Source organism: Phymastichus coffea, unplaced genomic scaffold, assembly GCF_024137745.1.
Source record: "Phymastichus coffea isolate CEN01 unplaced genomic scaffold, Cenicafe_Pcof_1.1 PCOF00003, whole genome shotgun sequence".
Taxonomy (NCBI): domain Eukaryota; kingdom Metazoa; phylum Arthropoda; class Insecta; order Hymenoptera; family Eulophidae; genus Phymastichus; species Phymastichus coffea.
Window position 1 is genome coordinate 9,260,613 of NW_026706814.1, and position 24,071 is coordinate 9,284,683.

General features: G+C 30.9%; 1 protein-coding gene across 1 annotated transcript in view; it reads left to right on the top strand.

The window, feature by feature from the left end:
- The first annotated feature begins 729 nt into the window (after positions 1-729).
- Positions 730-24,071, top strand: part of LOC131664467 (uncharacterized) — a 99,184-nt gene continuing 75,842 nt past the window's right edge. Inside the window, exon 1 of the mRNA XM_058935592.1 lies at positions 730-1,030. The gene's annotated coding sequence lies outside the window, so the exon portion shown is untranslated. The remainder of the gene's footprint in view (positions 1,031-24,071) is intronic.

The window sequence follows — 24,071 nt, forward strand, 5'->3', positions numbered from 1 at the left end:
TACTTTTTCAAAATTATTAATATATATGTCAAAAACAACAATCTAATTTTATTGTATGTTCTTTCCAAATAACCCAATAACCCAATAATCTATTTAGAAAGAACATTCAATAAAATTAGATTGTTGTTTTTGACATATATATTAATAATTTTGAAAAAGTAAGAGGGATGCAATTAAAACGAGCAAGGGTTCAATTTTTTGGCCTTGTTTCTTTACAAAAATATTAAGTATTATTAAATATATCGCAGTTGCTAAAAACGAAAAAATTATCATAGTTTTTAATTTTTGTTAGGACAACTGAAGGGGTTCAATTAAAATAATGAGCATTTTTTGAGGGTTTAATTAGAGATATTTCAAATGGTATTTTTCATTTTCATTGTCCATTACACTTTGCTGGCTGCGGCAAGGGGGTACATCAAACACTTTTTAATAATTTTGTTTCAATTCACAACTATTACACTATAGTATATACAATGATTCATCGTTGGCTCGAATGAAAATTTAATTATCATTATTAATTTCTTAATCAAAAATTTATATAGGAGCAATTTGATATTTTTGGAAACCTTTTACAAGCAATCATTGGAGTTATAGAAAATTAATATTTACTAAAAGTGTTTGCCAATTATTTTTGTCTAATTTTGACTACTGAGCTTTGTGTCTGCTTATAAAATCTTAAATTTTACATGTGTAACTGCCTTAATGCAGTGGACAAATGTAATGGCTGTCTGTTCTTGATGTAAACGCTGTAGAACTGCATCCCTTCGCTAGATAAAGAAATGTCTGTTATATTTATTTTCAAGTTATATCTAATACTACATACGTAAAGTCGGAACAAAGTATCATCATCTATATTGATATAAAGCTAATGAGCATATCTACAGTCAGGTATAACACTGGCCTGACTACGTAGTGCAGCCATGTTTAATAAGCGTGCTTTCTACAGGAGTCATTTGCTCAATATCTACTGAATCTACTTATGAGGACTTTTATTGAGATCTAAGTCTTTCTCTAATACAAATTTTATAAAGTAAGTTTTAAATACATAATTCTAACAATCATGTTTGTTTAGCGAATTAAAATAAATATCAGTTATTGATGCTTTATTGATACGTGACCAATTAATATTGTATTTGTATGTTTGTTTTGATTAAAATTCGTTATAGTTACAAAATAATTATTTATATGGAGATTTTAATGTAATTTTAGTATAATATTCATTAGACTAATACTTTTGCTATAGGTAAATACTTATATACTTGTTTATTTTATATTGTAACATTTTTCATTAATTAAATTTTGAGATAAAAGTTTCAATTTTACTAAATAACAATTGTAGATTTTTGAATTATTTCACTAAACCGCTGTTAATATAATAAATATTGTATTCAATACAATAAGGATGTAGTAAGTAGTTGTCTGTCAATTGATTATTATGTAATATTAGATCACAAATTGTATTTTATTAAGAATTTGTAAGCTTTAACGACTTTTCTTTTTTATTTTATTTAATTTTGTTGTTTTATAAATGCACAATGTAGAACCTAGGATCCACATAATAAACACATTCTTAAAGATAGCATTACTTTATAATCATATTAATGAATAAATGAATAATATTAAGAATTTATTATATAACTTTTTAAATTTTAACTGTTAGTTAAATAAACATTAAGAATATTTGATATGTAATATTATTAATGAATATAACAAATTTTGTTCAATAGTGAGATTTGATCATTGAATAGTCAATTTATTCATTACCATTACAGTTCTATGTACGTTATGAGAAATTTATAAATTTTAAATTTTATAATTTTAAGATTGTTTTTTCGAGATAGTTATTCTAATATCTGACATCAGAAGGTTTACCTAATTTTGTAAGTTACAATATATAATAAGAATACACGTTGGCTTGTAATTTAAAATGAATTGCATTGTAGCGTAGTTATATAAATAATAATAAAATAGTATATTTTTTAGGTTATAATATGTTTAATAATATTCATTAAAAATTAATGAAATAATTGCATTTACTATGTATTGGACTAAATAATCTAGTACATGATTTGCTGTGTTTTATTATCAGATATTTAATGTATAAAAAAATAATATAAAATAAACTATTCTCTTGTTTAGAAACATTTTCAGTGGTAAATATTAATTGATTGGTATCGATCTTTAGTAATTTGTTATAAATAATGACAAATAATTGTTGATAAATCTCAGAACTAAAATGGTGTATCGTGCTTATAAATGATATTAAAAATATATATAAAATATAAAAAAATAATAATAAATAATATACATATATAAATAGTATAAATAAATAATAAATATATAATAAATTATAAATTAATAATAAAATGATGTATCATGCTTATAAATAATGTAAAATAATATTTATAAATAATATTTTGTCAGTAAACTAATGATTATTTTTGATTTAATGTTTTAACCTTTTGTATAAACAAGTCACTAACAATTACTATAAATTAATTGATGTTTTTTGTTCTTTTATTTTCTTATTTAAAATAGAAGTTTATTTAGTAGTATTTTTCTGAATGTAAAAAAAATATAATCTATAAATAAAGGAACATTTAATTTTATTATTTCTTTTACCAGCTTTGATAAATAGATATTTTACTGAAAAAAAATATTAAAGTAATGAAGCAGGTTATATAGTGTAAGCATTCATCTTCTAAATAAAACATTTATGAGTTAGGAAAATAAAAATAAATTATCATGTATTATATTTTGTCAGTAAGATTCTTAAGGAAAAGTCATGAAAATGACTGAATCTTTTAATCTGATTAACATAATATTTTTATATATCTAAATTAAATTACATAAAGGTAAACTTATTTCATTAACATTAAAATAACAGTAGATGGAATTTAAATCATTTCTTAATGGGTATGCTCACACTGAGTCATATTGTTTGAAGTATATTCATTTTTTATTATTTGAAGACAAAGAATAATTCATTATAGATTTAATAGAACTATAAAATTTGGATGCATATAAATATGTTGATATGTATTCGATTGCTTTAAAAAATTATTAAACTGTAAACTAAGAAACTTAAACTTTTAAATAAATTATTTTAAGAAAATAAATTTAATTGAATGATAGTGAATTGATAACCCCATCAGAAATAATTTATGCGTAAAATTATAATGTGTCGAATTCAATAGTTTGCTAACAGTTTTTTACAATTTATAACTGTTTATGAATATCAGATTTTAGATACATATAACAATTACCAAGAGTTATTTTCTGTTAAAAGAATATTTTCATCAATTAATAACAGTTTTTTTTAGTTACCAACAGTTATTTTGCATTTTTATTCATTGAAACAAATTTATTTTGAGAAATAATCAATGCAAATAACTATAAATAACTAAAATTAAAAGTTATCACCCATTATCTATTGGAATAAAAAATTAGTAACTATTATTTCTAATTGATTGTAATTATTAATTTGCCACTACCAGACACAAAAAAAGTACTTATAGCCAAAAAAAATTAAATGTTAGTAACAATATATAAATATTTGAAATAATTCTTAATTGTCACATATGCTAACTAGTATTGATTACAGTTGTAAACTATTATTTACATTTTTGAAATGTATTTAAGAACTGTTCCTAATTGCTATTAATAGCAAATTTTTTATGAAAAAAGCTGTATTTACAAAATTATTTGTAACTATTAATAAATTTATAACTGTTAATTATTACTGATAGAAAAAAACTTATAATAACTGTTATATGTGTTAAAAATCTGACGTTTATAAACTATTTTAAACTGCAAATAACTGCGTGCAACAGTTTTACGTAAAAATTATTTCCAACAATCTTTTTTTGAAACTTTTGAAATCAATGATACAATTTGATATTTTTTTTTACGTATTAATAGAAAGTAACATTATACTCGATATTGATACAATATTTACGAACATGGCTGTTACACCAATAAACAATATCATTTTTTGCAAATAAAAAATAACATATTCATAATGATAAGAGTAACTCGATAACTGTTGAGTGTGAAATAAAAGTATGTTTATATTTGAATTTCTTGAGATTCGCTAAATCAAATTTAGAAAAACGTTCAAATTAATTGATAGAATATGAAGAAAAGTCAATGCAAAGAGCGAGCAGTAATTTTGAATTTATTATAAGCCAATTGACTTTTTTGTCGTTGTGCCGACTTCCCCCACCACTGCAACTCTAACCATAAAGAGCGGATATCACGTGAGTTCGCTTGTCTTTTTCATGTAATTTCACAATAACTGTATGTGTGACGTATTTGTTATTAAAAGATATATGAAGTATTCGATTAAACGAATACGATGGTGCCTTTTTTCGCGAAGTCGTTGCTTGATAGCCTAGTATAGTTACTAGACTTTGGCATTTAATAACTCTATATAAAATAATTAAAACTCAACTTTTGATGAATTAAAAGTTACTTTTTCCGAAGTACTTCACAATGCACTTTTTAGATATTTATTCAAGCAATCGACCGCGGAAATATTCTATTTGTTATTTACGTAATAATCGGAGTTTTTATTTCAAAAATCGTGCGAGTTGATTAATATTAAAAAAGTGTCTATTAAATCACGGAATATGGTAGTTTGAACTTTGAAGTTTACATAAGAAAATCATGACAAGTGTCAATGGCTTATTACCAAAGTAGTGTTAATGCAATAAAGTTTCTCAAATTTAGACTTTTTTAATGAACTAATGCAATAACTCGGTAACTAAATAGAATATCGAATGGATTTTTTATGGTTATATTTGTAAAAGATTGAAGTTTTTAAAAAGTTAATCATCATTGAGGTCCATTGATATTGTGAACTGCAATTCCGGATACAAAAATTAGCTATTTTTTCGTGTCTTCTTTTATATTTTGTGACTACAGCCGAGGAAAATGGAATTTTACGACTTGGAACCATGGCATTTTGTTGACAATTGCATGCTCTACAACATTATCTCTATGCATTTTTCTCGTTTGCTGCATGCTTTACAAGTGAAATAAGAAAATGTGTCAAAAACGCACCGGGAAATTCGAGATGCAAACTATGGTACGCTAATTACTACGATATTTCTAAACGATTCCATCAATAAAATTCCTTCACATTCGTGATTTCGATTTTTTCTGCTAATTTTACCGAACTAATAGTAGAATAAATACTGTTCATGGATCTCACTCTTCGCAAAAATACTTTCACAAGATTGATTAGAAGAAAACCATAGCAATAATAAATGTGGACATTTCTCGTCTTTTAAATTAAAAATAATATTAATCAGTTCATAAACATTTATTTCCATAGAAATGTATATATTTAATATAATAAAATTTTTGGTTAATGAATAGTCAGACTTATTTAACGAAACTTTTCAAAATCTTGAAACAAAAATGCAAAACCCTACGTTATACATACATAACCTTACGTTATACACTTTCTAATAGATCTAAATTTTTATTCAAGAATACTTTCGAAAATAATTAATATTTTGTAAATAAAGTATAGTGCCATTGAAGCAAGAATCGGAGCTTCCGAAAACTCCAATAATTAATAATATTAATAAAAATATGTTAACTAATATGATGAATGAAAGTTTTAAGAATAAATAACATTTTGGTTTCTAAATTTTAATTAAATAAAAACATTAAAAAAAATAAAATTAATTCGGTATAATGTAAAAACTGTCATCGTTTCCGTTTTTATAACATACAGGATATATAGGAATCATAATAGGCAAATCATTCTCTTTTATAATTCTATCAAGCTGATCATTTCTTTTAGCAACGTATGTATGTAAATGAGAGTTCAAATAAATTTCTTTATATCCATGAATTTGAAAATACGTTATATCGCTAATGTTTTGAATTTTGTTAATTCTTCCGGAAATAATTTCGCTCTCTTCGACGTTTACAATTATAAAAGATTCTTTTTTATAATTATATTCATCACTTTGCCTATTAAAAGGAAATGAAGTACTCTTCTCGATGTTTGTTTTATAAGAATTCGCTGTACAGCAGAGTTGTAATACCTTCTTTAGTACTAACGTTTTCATAATATTTAATTACGAACAGCTAGATACAGCAATCGTTTTAATGTCTCTAACAAGGGAACGTTTCTAACCCTCTGCTTCCGATTTTTCTGCAATTGAGATATGTTGTAGTTCATAAAAAATATTTTGAGTATTTTTTATCGGTGGAAAAAGCTATTTAGGAGATGATAGCTACCCCCAAAAGTCAGCCCTAAAAGCAGTATTACAGCAATGTCGTTAGTTGTAATGAATATTTTTCGATGGAACCAAAAGGAACAAACTTCTTATTAAAAAAACAAGTAACAGAACCACATAAATTTTGTCTCGGGGGTTGCAACCCCTACCTTGTATAGAGAAAAAAATATATTTATAAGTGTATTTTTAACCTACAAAATCAAAAAGTTATATTAACCCGTTAAGGCCCAGGCCCTAACTGGCTGAGGCAGAGCCAAACTAACTATTGCAAATGGGACATAAGCAAAAAAAAAGTACCCGTATTTTTTTTGTCATTTACAGTTGTTTATAAAAAGTTGTTTAAACAAATTACCAATAAAGTTATTATTTTTTAAATCTGATTGTGCCAATCGATTCTACGGGAAAAATAACAAGGAAAACCTTTGTAATATTTTCTTGTCAGATTGCAATTTGTTAGTATAAAACGGCTGTTAAAGTTTGAATTTCTGAAACTTTGATACTGACGGTTAGCTCGTAACACGGACCTCTTACTACAACCTGGTGGTTGGATGTATGACATTGCGTAAATTATTTCGTAAGAAACCATCTACAGAGTACTTTTGTAATATTTGAGGCTATGAAATTCATGGTTTTGATATTCTTAACTTACGTTATTGTTAGCGATTTTAGAGTATGTGAATAATGGGTTAAGTCCAAATATTATTTTGTATTTGATACAATGTCTAGAAGGAGAGTTAGAGACTTATCATATTTAGTAGAGGAAGACGATGATATTGATTGTGATCAACACGTCGATATAAATTTCATTCCTGGAGATCATGAAAGTTCAGATGGGGTTTCAGATTGTTATCTAGATGAAGATATATCATCACAGTTTGTTCCTCATGGTTCGTATGAACGCATCAGAAATTCATACAGTAGTACTCAGAAGTTATTGGAACCAAATCATGTATACCATTGGAAAGAAAATGCTCTAAACTCTAATGTGACTCCTGATACTGAATGTAGCTCTGACATCATAGCAATCTCTTCTTTATTTTCTAAGAACTCTAAAGAGTTATTTGATACATTTTTCTCGGTGCCAATGAAGACTTATATTATCGAAGCCACAGCTGAAAACACCTACAATTTGAGCATGGATGATCTAGAAAAATTTATTCTAATCCTTATGACTATCATAAACTCAAGAAAGCGTCTTCGTGACTATTGGTTGACAAAAAGAATTTTACAATGTTCAGTTATATCAGAACTAAAGACAAGAAATAATTTTGTTGAGATAAAAAAATATGTAAAATTTTATAAACTTTAAGATCGTAATGTTAAATATATATATAATTAAATGTTTATTAAATAAAAATAATTAGTCAAAAGTACAACTGAGCTAAAATTACTAAATTTTGCAATACACTGCCTAATAACATTAAAATCGTCGTGCGACCTTTCTTTTTCTACGTTCAAAATGCAACTCTTTTTTTCTCTATTTTTCTAGAACATTAGTGGTACTACCTAACTTACAGTTAACGTCATCCAGTTTTTAATACAAATACTAATCTTGATTAATCATAACAATAATGAACATGATAAAGTTTGGAAGATCAGACAGTTATATGATTACTTTCGTGATAATACTACGCAATTCGGTTATTTTGATTTCAATTTGTCGATAGACGAGATAATGGTTAAATACTTTGGTAAGTTTGGTATAAAACAATGTATCAGAAACAAACCTATAAGGTTTGGTATCAAATTGTGGACCCTTTGTGGATCAGATGGTTATATATATGATCTTGACATTTACACAGGTGAAAAAGGAGTCGATGAACGAAATCCTCTAGTTTCTGTTTGCTTAGGATCCAGAGTTGTGAAAATGCTGTTACCATTATTAGAAAAAACTAGTAAAGAGGATATTAGCAAATACCATATCTACTTCGACAACTTTTTTACAAATTCAGATCTTATGATCCATTTACAGCGACTAGGGTTATGTGCAATTGGAATTGTTCGACAAAACCGTATCAAAGAAGAAATCGCAATGCCAAAAAGGCGGTAAAAGGAACAACTATCTCAATACACAATAAGAATTCAAATTTAAATTATATTACTGTGATGGACTCTAAACCCGTATCGATTCTGTTAACTCAATATGGTGACGAACGAAATGTTGAAGTAGAGCGATGGCACGAGACCGCCATTCAGTCTATTCTCTTTCCTCAAGCATTTTCGATGTATAATAAAAATATGGCCGGAGTAAATGTTCATGACGAACACTGCAACAGAGTAATGCCATCTATTAGGAATAAAAAATGGTCGTGGTGTTTATTTATTCGACTTATCCAAGCATCCTCATCTAATTCTTTATTTATTTATAATAAGCTACACCCTGATGAATGAAAAGGTATAAAAAACATTGTAGAAGAAGTTATTGAATATTATCTTGATAAATTCAGCAATAAACGAAGTAGTTAAGGAAAGAGATCTAGTGATTGCACCATTTACAAACACAAGATAAAACATGGTAAAAAAACGAGAATGTGCTGTATCGCCTTGTGAAATAAGAACTGAATTTTACTGTCAAAAATGTAGTATGCCCTTATGTAAACAACATAAAGAAGAACACAGAAAAGAAAAACGAATAGAAAATTGATCAGATTGACAAAAAATTGAAAAAAAGTTCATTTTTGTTATTTTCTCATAAATCGATAGACGCAAACATATTGCCTGTATAGGCGATTGTTCATTGCCGTTTTACACTAACAATCTGACAAGAAAATGTTACAGAGGTTTTCACCGTTATTTTTCTCGTAAAATCAATTAGCGAAATCAAATTTAAAAAATAATGACTTATGGTAATTTGTTTAAATAACTTTTAATAAACAATTGCAAATGACAAAAGAAAAAACACGCGTACTTTTTTTTCATTATGCCCCGTTTCCAGTAGTTAGTTTGGCTCTACCTCAGCTAGTTTGGGCCTGGGCCTTAACGGATTAAAAAAATTAAAAAAATCTTTTTCTAGTAGAAAATGATAAACTACAATTTACGTGTTTCGGCCTTTTCCTATTATCTATTATTTCGAGGGTGAACCCTTAAACGTTGTTATTGCAATATAAGCAATTGTCGATCGTAAATTATGCTGGTTATTTCATGTGCTGTGATGCTCTAGCAAGCGAAAGATATATAAACTTTTGCTTTACAGAATGAATTATTTAGAGGCTAAAAGTTCCCCCGACATTTACCTTCAATACCATTTTATCGTAAAATCTTCGTTATTTATGTATAGTTTTTGACGAAAAACATTCTAAAAAATTCTTTAGTAAATGTAGGCTATATATGTGTGTGTAATATATATATATATATATATATATATATATATATATATTCTTGTTTATAAAGATATTACAAATATTTAAAAATTAGGATTATGAATAACAGGGAGTACGGGTACGAAGTGGTAGGGCATCAGGGTTTCAAATAAATGCTCTATTCACTTTACAACGTAGGGATTACAACTCTTAGATACGAAAGCTGTATAGGTTTGGTTTAGGTTTTATATTGAAGTTTATAAATTTTGTTTTCCTTAAAAAATTCATAATAACACATTTGAAAACATAATATTCCTTAGACGACGTAGGAGGCAACCCCTTTAGATGAAATCGACACACACACACACACACACACACATAAATATATTTTTTTCTCTATATAAGGTAGGGGTTGCAATCCCCGGGACAAAATTTATGTAGTTCTTTTACTTTTTTTTTAATAAGAAGTTTGTTCCTTTTGGTTCCATTGAAAAATATTCATTACAACTAACGATATTGCTGTAATACTGCTTTTAGGGCTGATATTTGGAGGTTGGTATCATTTCCTAAATAGGTTTCTCCACCGATAAAAAATACTCAAAATATTTTTTATGAACTATAACATATCTTAATTGCAGAGAAATCGGAGGCAGACGGTTGGGAACGTTCCCCTGTAAGTTTAGATTCATAATGCATGCAGGAAAAGTTCATAACCGGACCAAACAAGTGTAATATTGAAGGATAATGTGTTAGAAAATGAAACTTAGGTTTCAATGTTGAAAAAAATTGTATGTACATAGTCCTTAATTTATAAACTGACGAGGCTAATAATTCTATATCAGAATGAACGATTCATTGCGACATTAATATGTCTACGATTTTTCTTATGTTAATACGAGAAACATTTCCTAGTGACAATCGTACTCTGGGATAAAATGCCCGATCATGAGGTTTAAATATTTCGTGATGCACATTTCTGAACCGAAATATTTAATATTTAATTTTTGATTGTCACGTTTTAGTGTAATTTTTGGAGGTAAGTTTATTTCGTTTACTGGATAATTAAACTTTTCAATAATCAAATTGAAATTGTGCAGATTAAAAATTTTGTTCTTAAAAATATATTATACAATATGCCTTTTAAAACATAGTTGCATACGTACACTTTCTAGAACATCGTACATCATATCTACACTTGTATTTTCAGTTATGTGAAAGTTCGGTATATCATTAAAAATACATTTCTCCTTAATCCTTGTTAACTGACTGTTTTTTAAGAAAAGATCTGTCGCATAATTATTTTTATTATGTACTTTACTGTGATTTTGAACGACCAAGGTATAATGTTTTTCTTTATGTGTGCTGCATATTCTGCAGTAAAATAACGCGCGGAAACTTTCAAAATATTCATAAATTGAATTGAAATCCAGGTTATCCCCTAATACCTGTACAAATTAAAACTTAACATTAATAGATGTTCCATTCTTAAGGCAGATTTTTATTCCTTCGTTATATAAAAATTTTAAATGATCAATCAATTCCTTACAAACAAAACTACTACTGATTAATTTTAAATGTTCAGAACGGATAATAGTTTAAAAAAGTATACTACTGAGATGAGCAGAAATACTTGACGGAAGAGTTGCAATCGATGCATAAACGATGCCGAATTAGTTCGTGCCTACATGGCTACCAAGAGGGTTACCGCATTCAATCTCGTCGAAGTAAATATAAAGAGAAAGATTGAATGCATTATTTCCATTAACGAGGATTTATTGTCGAAGAACTCAGTCTGAATTATTTTAGCGGTAATGTCTAATTCGTCTTCTAATAAATGTCGCATGTAATTCATTATTTTATCAAACATTTGTGGAATTACTAGAAAAACTTTGAGAGAATACCTTAACGATACCCTAACTTCTTTAAATAATTTTTCGTCGAAGACAAATCCACCATCTTTGTATGTTCCAATATAATCGCTATTTATGATGAATTCCGAAGGATGTATAAAACCTATTGTTAAAATATTTAAACCTTTCATTTTCACTTTTGACGTTCTCAAACTATGCTGTCTTAAACATTCTTCAATTTTAATTTTAATTTCGGTTTTATTTGTATTAGTTTCTAAGATATTGAAAATGTCTTTTTGTAAAGATTTTATGAAGAAATTATGTATAAAATTGTTGAGAAACTCGATTACCTTGTCGACGAGATTGCGTGGGAAAGAGGTTCGGCACATAAAATTAAAAGAAATTATATTATCATTTTATGCAGTTTTATACAATCCATATTGATTACTTATTACAAATTAAATAATTTACATAGACTATAAATTAATAAATTATATTAAATATGAAAAGACCAATACTATATACGAGGTCTGTCCGGAAAGTATCGGGCCTACGTTTATATCTTCGCGCCATAGTGTTCGAGCGACCTTTACCGGACAGAAACGTCAACAGTAAAGCCTCACGAATCTATTGGTTACTTACTGACACCTGCCGGACGTATAGTTCATGCGCAGCGTGTCTTTGTTTACAGTGCCTTTTTCGCGTTCGTCGGATTTTGATATTGTCAAAAATGACTGAAAAACAAGATCAATGAATTTGCGTCAAATTTTGCTTTCAACTCGGAAAAACGAGTTCGGAAACTATTGAAATGATGCAAAAGGCCTTCGGAAGCGAGTGTATGAGCAAAACACGAATAAAAGAGTGTATAAACGGTTCAAGGATGGTCGCACTTCTGTCGATAGTGATTCTCGTTCCGACCGACCTTCGACGACAAAAACCGCAGATAATATTGAGCGGCGGCGACTTGCAATCGAACAAGATCGTCGTATGACTGCGAGAAATACAAGAAGACTTTGGGATACCAAAAACTATCATTTCAGAAATTTTAACCGAAAATTTAGGAATGAAACGCGTGTGTGCGAAATTCATCCCAAAATTGCTTACAGCAGAGCAGAAGAACATTCGCTTAGAAATCGCTCTGGACAATCTGGAGATGGTCAATAATGATGATAATGTGCTTAGAAAAGTTATTACAGGTGATGAATCATGGGTTTATGGTTATGATCCTGAAACAAAACAACAATCTTCACAGTGGAAGCATTCTGAATCGCCAAAACTAAAAAAGCACGTCAAAGTCGGAGCAATGTTAAGTCAATGTTGATTGTTTTTTTCGATTGTGAAGGTGTTCTACATCACCAATATGCACCAACAGGTCAGACAATCAATAAAGAATACTACGTTCAAATTTTGAAACGTTTGCGTGATGCAGCAAGAAGAAAACGGCCGCACTTTTGGGAAAGTGGTGACTGGCTTCTCCATCACGATAATGCGCCAGCGCATTCATCCAATCTTGTACAGCAGTTTTTGAGCAAACACAATATCGCATTGCTTCGACAACCTCCATACAGTCGCGACATAGTCCCTTGTGAATTGGCTGTTTCCAAAACTAAAAAAACCACTCAAAGGACACCGATGCGATGACAAAAGAACGGTTGAAAACAATGCGACGAGGGTACTTAAAGCTATTCCGAAAAGTGAGTTCCAGGACTGTTTTGAAAAGTGGAAACATCGATGGAACCGTGTTATTCAATCAAGTGGGGATTACTTTGAAGGATGCCACCCACCAGATGATAAAGAATAACGCTAGCACGAAAATATAAAGGTAGGCCCGATACTTTCCGGACAGACCTCGTACATATATTAATATACTTTTTTCACAGTCGTACTCGCTCTATAAGGTTTTCAACTACCTTACACGACTTTAATACAAACGCTGGGAATAATCCTATAGTTATTTCATAAATAATAAGCTGCAGGAATGCGTAAATGTTAAGTAATAACTTTGACTAATTGTAAGTATGTTAAGCAATATAAGCTTTAAAGCAGTAATCGATTGCTAGTAACAGATCATATAGCTCGTAATAGTCCAGGCATTCTGACATGATAAAAAAACATTAATTGTAAGAAGCAATTTTATTTGTTCGAAAATTCGGTTACGTACTGTTATGTAGGAATATACTGCGTCCGGCGATGAAAAAGGCTGCGTCATTAACAAATTAGCGCGGAAAACAGGTAAAAAAAAAACGTTTTTCCACTTTTTGACTAAGTAAGTTTATAGAAACATTTCCATAACTTTAACCTAATAATCCAATAACCCTTTTCCAGTACTAAAATTACCTATAATTTGAATGGTCGCACGAAAAAATTGAACAAATACTTTTCGATTTATTGCAAAAAAACCATTAAAATAAATCATTTATAAATTTACTAATAGCTTTAACAATTTACAAAACTTCGTTTGTCAATTCCATGAAATCTATGTATCTTTATAAAACAAAGTTAGATATCAATATTAAAAAAAATATTAAAAACTCTTCTTGTAAAGACTACTGTTAATTAAAAAGGTACTTTTTTATCAATTCATTTCTTGCGATTGGGGGTTTCGTACAATTATCAGCAAGGACTCATTCCATTTGTTGAAAGTTCTAATTTAACGTTGACTAACTTCCGCGATTATTTTTTTAATTTCAATTGTTCATAAATAGTTTTGAAGTAACTACTCTGAATTTCTTAGTTGACTAATGGAATAGCTTTTGCTGCAAACGCGATTTTTCTTATTGATTAATGTCATCTTAATATTTGAATTTTTTGACGAATTTACAAAAAAAAATGAAATTGCAAAGTGCAATAGGAACGAAGATAAGACTTTTTTAACCAAATTCCCACGGATTTAATTATTAACTTTTATCAATTTAGTTTCCGGCAATGTTTTTAGCGACAGTTGAAATTGCATAAAAAAAATTAGTCCGTTTACTGCGTTGAAACGTCGTCTGAAAATTCATCTTCCAACGAGAGAGTGATCTGCGGCTGTGGGCCAGCACGCGTAGTCCGGTGGTGGGGGAAGAAAGATTAGTGGCTGCGTTCAAGCCTAGATAAAACATGTTGCCCGCGTTCAAATACAAAACGGCAAACATTTTTACTTTTTCTTAGCAACTATTGCACCGATTTCCTTAATTTTTTTAATTTTAGGCCACGCGACAAAATGATAACTTTTGCGTAAGCGAATTTTATAAATACATGTAATTCATTAATTTCATATTAATAGGTTTTTAAAAATATTTTTAAACGCAGGTATGTTTACGCTATATTACATTAGTACATATGTTTATACACATGTATATGTATTTTTATTTATTTTTTTAATGTATTTTCATACACACACCGAGTGCGTACGTGTGTGTATACAAATAAAATATTACCATACAACATTATGCATGGGCAAGGACATTACGGGAAGTGGGCCTAAATGCATGCGCATAGACAGCAGGTCCAAAGAGACGCCGAAGAGACGCCAAAGAAACGCCATAGCAACATCCACTTTTTCGGCAGTAACACGTGTGATGCCGTGCAATGCATACTGTTCAGTAGAGATTGTAATTATTAAAATTACAATTATATAAGTGAATTACACTGTATGAAAAGTTGTGGTGATTATTTCGATTACTGTTATACACATTTTTATATGGACTACGAGCAAACATCACAAAATAATAAATGAACATAAGTACTAAACCACTTTGTAAAATATAATTTTAATAGCGATAAGTAATGTTTAACATTATCTTTTTGAAACTTCATTATTAAAATCAATTCATTTTGTCATAACTGAAACTATAATTTTCAGAAAAATTTAAAATAAGTAACAGCCCTCCAGGTTTCAAATTGCTTTTCTTAGACTCATAAAATTCCGCTTGTCTTTTGGTAATAAATTAATGAGTTCTTAAAGTAATCAGTTTTTCCATTAGAAGTTCCATGAAATCGTCTGAAGGAAGAATTGAGTTAATAATATATATCTATCGGTTGCTGTCCGCGATGAAAATTCCATCTCGAAAATATTTCTTTCTCGTAATGTTTACTTGTAAATAATTCATTAATTTTTCTACATTTTTGTATTTTTTGCAATCATTGAAATAATATTTTTCATCAGTACTTTAACAAGTCATTTATATAAACAATCTTTATAATTCGATAATCAAAGTTCTGAATCAGTTATCAATTTTTTTAGGTCAATGGTATCAATCATTAATTTACAATTTTCATGTATCATTTATAAACAAACGGTGTGATTATCACTGGCACCGGCTAGAATGCAATTTTTGGGACGCAGTTGAGCAAACTTGCTAAAACTCACCTTGGTGAATCTTTATGTTCTTCTTTATAAGTTGAATAAAGGTCTTTAAGGTTTAATAAAAAAAGGTGTTTTTGTTCATGAGTGCGATTATTGGCAATTTTAACAGATACAACGTCTTTTATTCCAGACATGACTCTACTATTAGAGGTATAGAAATCTACAATTTTTTATGTAACTTTTGAAAGCAAACCTTGACCTTTCTTTTTAGCAGTTTCGGCTAAAACTCCACCTGAAGATTATAAATCTTATGAATTTTTTATGAAATTCCAACTACAATTAAATTCTTGGGCAATTTTATTTGTACTCTAACTATCTGGAGTTACGGTGAGGATACGTAATTTTAAAGAATCATTAACTTCTAATGAACTGAATTTATCTTTCAAACCCTGTAACATACTTTTAATTTCTACTTTTCGTTCAGAAGGAACGGACGATGCAGTTATTCTTGAAAAAGAAGAAAAAATATTATATTTTCTATTTATATTTTCTTCATCACTTTTTTTATAAAGAACAATGTGACGCATTATCATTTGATAAAGTAGAACAGATACTATTTTTTCTGCACATACCACAAATTTTGTAGATTTTGCAAGAAATGGACGTCTTATATTAACGGACAACGATCGCAATTTTGTACCTATATGATTTTTGAAACCATACGGGTTACTACATCTATCGTTATGTAATTTTTTTATAAGTGACATTTTATAACTTAATCATATAAAGCACTAAACTCTAAACAAGATGATTTAAATAATAATTTCTTATTTTAAGTTTTATAAACTTTTAAAGAAACTCTAAATATATAAGTGTTAATTTTCAAAATTCAATTAAGAATTAGATATAAGTTAAAATTTGAATGTGATTCGGAATACGCCGTCTGTTGAACATGAAAGGAAGTACATGCTAATACTGTATATATTCAAATGGTATTCTTATATATTCAACGTATGTAATCAACGTATGTCTATCAAATTTGGTGCATATAGGTTTCTGGGGTTATTGTTTATAAATTCAGGTTCATGTTTAAAAAATTTAAAATGGTGGATCTAATGCGACGGATATAATATGACAGATAAAAATACTGAAAATCACATGTATTCAGAGTTTACTTGTTTCCTTTATATATTTAAAATTCAATTTTCAAAAATGAAACACGATATTGGATCCGCCATCTTTTTTGGGTATCTTTTTTGTGATCATTGATCACAAAAGCCCCCATATACCGAATTCGATGAGAAACGGTTGATTTTTCAAAAACCTCTACGTGTCACGTGGTTTTGGGTGCCATATTGAATTTTACCCCGGACGGAAAAATTTTTATCATATAGTTTTTGAAAATAGAGCTCAAGACTTTTCATTTGGGATGTTTTAGAGCTCAATCAGCTTCATGATACTGGTTTTATTATCAATTTATAAACAAAAAAGTAGAATCACGTGGTTTTGGCGGTCATATATATCAGATGTGAAGATTCGGGGAAAAGTTCACTCGAATTTCCAAAGTACATTTCAAGACCATTCGATTGATCACCTATAGAAATGTGATAAACAAAATGATTTTTGGCTTGTAGGGGGATTCTTCAGAAAAAAATGACTAATATAAATATATATATACAGGGTGGGCCATTTTAAGTGGACCAGTAGGTTTTCTCGGAAACTATGAAAGATAGCGAAATATTTTTCAGACAAAAGTTGCTCAATTTCGAGAGGGTCAAATTCTCATGACCTTACCTTTGACCTTGGAGGTCATGTTCAAGGTCATTTGAAGGTCAACTTTGTTATCTTAAATGAGAACCCTTATTTTTGACCCCGAATTCAGTAAGAGCGGGAAATTCTACGTTCAGATGATGTAACATATGTGGGGTCCGATTCACCACCCAAGGTCATGTGAAGGACAATTTATTTTTTTTCTTAATTTTTCCACCCGAATGACCGAGTATGGGTAATGTTAAGTGAAAAATATTCTAGACAAAAGTTGCTCAACTTCGATGGGGCCACATTTCCATGACCTTACCTTTGACCTTGGAGGTCATGTTCAAGGTCATTTGAAGGTCAATTTTGTTTTCTTACATGGGAACCCCTATTTTTGAGACCTGATTTGGAAAGAGCGAGAAATTCTACCCAATTTTTTGTTTAGGCGTCATGTGTGCGGTTTATTTTGCCCTATTTATTCAAGGTTATAAATGGTGTTATGATGAGGGTGTCTTCGGTACGGGAAATGTTCTTGATGAAGTCTTGCAGCTCTGCGATAATTTCCTCCGGCTAGACCAAGAATGAAAATTATATCGACGCGTTCACGTGCAGAATAATCCGACATGGTCCAAAAAAAGGCTTTTGATTTAATTTTTAATAAAAATTTGTAACAAAAAAATTCTCTCCAATGAACACAAAATCGCTATTCAGTGAAATAAGCGAATAATCTAAGCTGCAATATCGAAAAACAATTTTTGTTTTGTGGAAATGAAAAGATTCGATATGCCAAACCAGACAATGACAGGTACACGTATTTCAAAGTACATAAAGACACTTTACGGTAAATGTTACTTTTATTTGATAACATGGATGATTAAGCTAGAAAAATGTACAACCTTGCGCCTGCATATGATAAAAGAGGTGAATCAGCTCTTTCCGAATCCAGGGTCAAAAATAGGGGTTCCCATGTAAGAAAACAAAGTAGATCTTCAAATGACCTTGAACAAGACCTCCAAGGTCAAAGGTAAAGTCATAGGAATGTGGCCCCGTCGAAATTGAGCAACTTGTGTCTAAAATATTTTTCGCTTAACATTACCCTTACCCGGTCATTCGGGTGGAAAAATTAAGAAAAAAAAATAAATTGACCTTCACATGACCTTGGGTGTGAATCAAAGTAATCAATATAGTTGAATCCATAAAATTTTTTAGTAAAAAAATTGTTTATATAACTAACATAAAAAATTGTTAGTTATATAACTCTGTGTAAACATCGTTATTAACTACCGTAGTGGTTCTATAATTTCTCAGATAAACCTTTAGTCAATCCCATGATCTCACCTTCGACATAGCAACGTTAAGTTGACCTTGGTTAAAAACATCTATACCAATTTTGTTTAAAGTTTGTCCTTGTTGATTGTTATTGTAAACTCTAATTGGATGGGAAATTGATGTCCTTTGAAAGTGAATGGATATACGTATATTTTCACAATATAACGTGATTCGATTCAGGAATACGAGAGTCGTTTGAAAAGTTCGTGCAAAAATAAAAACTGCTTGATTTTTTTTAATAAATCTTTTTTATTTTTCAACATAGTCTCCTTTTAGGCTTATACACTTCATCCAACGCTGCTCTAGTTTGTTAATCCCTTCCAAATAATAGGATTTGTCCAAGTCTGTAAAATAGGCATTCGTTTCTGCAATCACCTCCTCGTTTGAATAAAATCTTTTCCCCACCAGCCATTATTTCATATTAGGGAACAAATAGTAGTCCGACGGAGCAAAGTCTGGAGAACAGGGGGAATGTGAAACGAGTTGGAACCCTATCTCCATCAGTTTTGCGGCCATAACTGCTGAAGCGTGAGCTGGCGCATTATCGTGGTGGAAGAGGACTTTTTTGTGGGCCAATCGTGGCCGTTTCTCTGGCAACTCAGTTTTCAAACCATCCAATAACGATGAATAATATTCGCCTGTAATGGTTTTACCCTTTTCCAGATAGTCGATGAAGGTTATTCCTTGCAAATCCCAAAAGACAGTCGCCATAACCTTCCCGGCCGAAGGAATTGTCTTCTCCTTTTTCAGAGCAGATTCCCCCTTGGTAACCCATTGTTTAGACTATTCTCTGGTCTCAGGAGTGTAGTGATGTATCCATGTTTCATCTACAGTGATAAAACGACACTTAAAGTCTTGCAGATTTTGCTGGAACAGCTGCAAACCATTCTTGCAACAGTTCACACGATCTCGTTTTTGTTCAATCGTGAGCAATCGCGGCACCCATCTAGCGGATAGCTTTTTCATGTCCAAATGTTGGTGCACAATATTATGTACCCGTTCGCTCGAGATGCCTACAGTACTAGCAATCTCACGCACCTTCACTCTTCTGTCAGCCATCACCATATCATGGATTTTATCAATGATTTCTGAAGTGGTAACCTGAACAGGACATCCAGAACGTTCAGCGTCTTTTGTGCTCATATGACCACTTCGAAAATTTTGAAACCACTTATAAACCATTCTAATCGAAGGTGCACAATCATCATAATGTTTATCAAGCTTCTGTTTAATCTCCTCAGGCGTTTTGCCTTTGAAAAAGTAATGTTTAATCAATACACGAAATTCTTTTTCGTCCATTTTTTTACAACCACTCGATTTCTTTGATTGAAACGAATGTAAAACGCAAAGTAATTGGCCGATCTGGTTGAAACTTGGTGTGTGCTCTTCCAAGATATGCCACTAACTGAAAATAACCTTGATACGCACTAGTAGCGCCATCTCTCTGACTTTGCATGGACTTTTCAAACGACCCTCGTATTATATTATTACGTTTATCTCCTGTTAACATCTTACATTTCAATAAATGATTTGAAAAATCAAGTATTTGTAGCCTAGTACCACAACACAACCTTTCACTAATACTTATGTTCCTGGCTAACATTACTATACACAATTTTCGGAGACAACATTTATGTGGAGAAAAATTCGGGGGATTCAACGAAATAAAATATTCTGGCAAGAGAACTTCCTACATTTCACTATTATCACAATTTTCGTACTATCAATAAAAGTGAAAATGCGTTCAGTTTTTTTGTTTAATAAATTTTTTAATCTTATTGTTCATCAGCATCAACGTTCCTAGCAGATAGTATAGCACAATTGCTAATTTCATCAAATTTTTTATCTCTAATTAAATTTCCAAAAACATGCTGTACAATGCACTTGCTTAAAGGTAGTATACAGTGTTCTAGAAGCTGTAAATTATTATCTTGGACCTTTACTCTTCCGTTACGGACAACCAATAAATATTTAGCGAATTCGATTTCATGTGGCAAAACTCTCATGTTCGTTTGCAAATAAAATATTTAAAAAACTAACCACAAATGACTATTCTTAAGAGATAAATATAATACTTCTTAAAGTGTACCATTAACTTTTATCGGTAGAAGTTGTCTAAAGTCACCACCTAAAACCATTATTTTTCCACCAAATGGCAGATCATTGTTCATAATATATTTTAATGTTCTATCAACAATCTCCTGAGCATATCTTGGAGCTATAGGTGCTTCGTCCCAGATAAATACTTTCGTACCTTTTAGGTATTTTCCTTCGTTTGATTGGACTTTGATATTTGAAGACGAATCATTGAACATAGGAACTGGCAAACAAAATGTCTTATGAATTGTTTTTCTGTTGGGCAGCAATATAGCAGCAATGCCCGTGAATGCCATTGTAGAATATTTGATGTTTTCTAACATTGAAAGGTTGTAGAGGGTAGTATATACAAATGTTTTTCCAGATCCTCCTTGTCCGTCTATGTAGAAACATGTCAAACCATTGAAATTATCTGAACGCGATTCTTCCAAAATTTTATCAACTACTACCTTCTGTTCAGCGTTCAATTTTTTATATTGTTAGTTGCCAATATCTAGTCGACGATTTTCTTCGTCGGAATTGTGGGAATTATTATGATACGAGGTCTGTCCGGAAAGTATCGGGCCTACCTCTATATTTTCGTGCTAGCGTTATTCTTTATCATCTGATGGGTGGCATCCTTCAAAGTAATCCCCACTTGATTCAATAACACGGTTCCATCGATGTTTCCACTTTTCAAAGCAGTCCTGGAACTCACTTTTCGGAATAGCTAAGTACCCTCGTCGCATTGTTTTCAACCGTTGTTTTGTCATCGCATCGGTGTCCTTTGAGTGGTTTTTTTAGTTTTGGAAACAGCCAAGTCCCAAGGGACTATGTCGCGACTGTATGGAGGTTGTCGAAGCAATGCGATATTGTGTTTGCTCAAAAACTGCTGTACAAGATTGGATGAATGCGCTGGCGCATTATCGTGATGGAGAAGCCAGTCACCACTTTCCCAAAAGTGCGGCCGTTTTCTTCTTACTGCATCACGCAAACGTTTCAAAATTTGAACGTAGTATTCTTTATTGATTGTCTGACCTGTTGGTGCATATTCGTGATGTACAACACCTTCACAATCGAAAAAAACAATCAACATTGACTTAATATTGCTCCGACTTTGACGTGCTTTTTTGGTTTTGGCGATTCAGAATGCTTCCACTGTGAAGATTGTTGTTTTGTTTCAGAATCATAACCATAAACCCATGATTCATCACCTGTAATAACTTTTCTAAGCACATTATCATCATTATTGACCATTTCCAGATTGTCCAGAGCGATTTCTAAGCGAATGTTCTTCTGCTCTGCTGTAAGCAATTTTGGGATGAATTTCGCACACACGCGTTTCATTCCTAAATTTTCGGTTAAAATTTCTGAAATGATAGTTTTTGGAATCCCAAGGTCTTCTTCTAGTTCTCGCACAGTCATACGACGATCTTGTTCGATTGCAAGTCGCACCCGCTCAATATTATCTGCGGCTTTTGTCGTCGAAGGTCGGCAGGGACGAGAATCACTATCGACAGAAGTGCGACCATCCTTGAACCGTTTATACACTCTTTTATTCGTGTTTTGCTTATACACTCGCTTCCGATGGCCTTTTGCATCATTTCAATAGTTTCCGAACTCGTTTTTCCGAGTTGAAAGCAAAATTTGACGCAAATTCATTTATCTTGTTTTTCAGTCATTTTTGACAATATCAAAATCCGACGAACGCGAAAAAGGCACTGTAAACAAAGACACGCTGCGCATGAACTATACGTCCGGCAGGTGTCAGTAAGTAACCAATAGATTCGTGAGGCTTTACTGTTGACGTTTCTGTCCGGTAGAGATCGCTCGAACACTATGGCGCGAAGATATAAACGTAGGCCCGATACTTTCCGGACAGACCTCGTGTCATAACATTTTGATCCATTGTTGGAAAATTAGCTATACTCTCGCTTTCATTTTTCAAAATGTTTATTTTAAAATAAGCCATTTGATAGCTCATTTCTAAGTCGTTATTACGCGAAAAATCTTCGGACATAGCGTTTTTAAGTGATTCTTACAATTTTTTAGGATAAATAGGTTGGCAGTGAATCAATATTCGAATAAACAAATATCTCAATCGCCTTGGCATTGTCCATGTCACTGCTTCACTCTATTTCACTCATTACTCTATTTCACTCCTCATCATTTTCAACAATTCCAAAAGCTAGACAAGCTGCTGTAAAGGAAGGGTCTAACATATTGTCTACAGTTTTTAAATCATTGTAGTTGGTAGCACCTTTTATATGCAATAAGAGCAATCTCAAATGGAATAATTCGGTTTGCATAGGGCTTATGGAATAAATGCGACCACAAAATTATGACACCCATCGTGTTCAATAATGCTACCATTTTCTGCTTGTCGAATTACAACTGTACGTTGATATGACAGTCGAACATAAGCAGTAATTCACGATTATGTGGAACAACCTAACTATTATTAACTGTATAACCGTTTGGACTTTCATAGTTTATCGCCAGTATCGCCGCGACGATACTGTGGATAACCATTTTCATCCATCGTCGTGTCTTGTTGAAACTGTTTTGGAAAATTTTTAGAACATTTACCATCTTTCATGTACCAGTCACCGTATGTACCATGAATAATTTTTTTTTATAACGATCTTAAATAATTGCGGATTTCTTATTTTATAGATAATTCGGCTGATATGAATTTGTTCATTATTTCTGATATAGTTATTTTGTATCCCTGTTCTGATGTACATGTAAATGCATATGCGGTAATTCTCTTTTTGGAAATTCAATGACATACACGTATGATGCAAGTTTTCCAAAAAAACTTTTTTTTACGACCAAGTCAAGTAGCCGATCTTTTTTAAATCGAAAACTCTGGCAATTCAATCTGGTCGGTCAGCAGCTTATTGTCCTGCCAACAGATTTTCTGATATATTTCTGGCCAGTTTGGATTACATGTCATTGTCAAAAATTTATCCAGTTTTCCTATCTCATTCATAAAGCTATTGCATCTCGATTGCATTGTTTCATGTATCTAGGTGATCCCATAAACGATGAAGGAAGAATGACTTTTACCAAATTGACCGTTAAAGTCGTTAGCATAATTGTTCATGTGATCGTGTAAACCTTGGTATGCATCAGCTCGTAATTCTTTTTGATGACTTCTATGAAACTGTATTCTATCTTTTTCAATTTTTACATAGCTATCTACAAACCATTG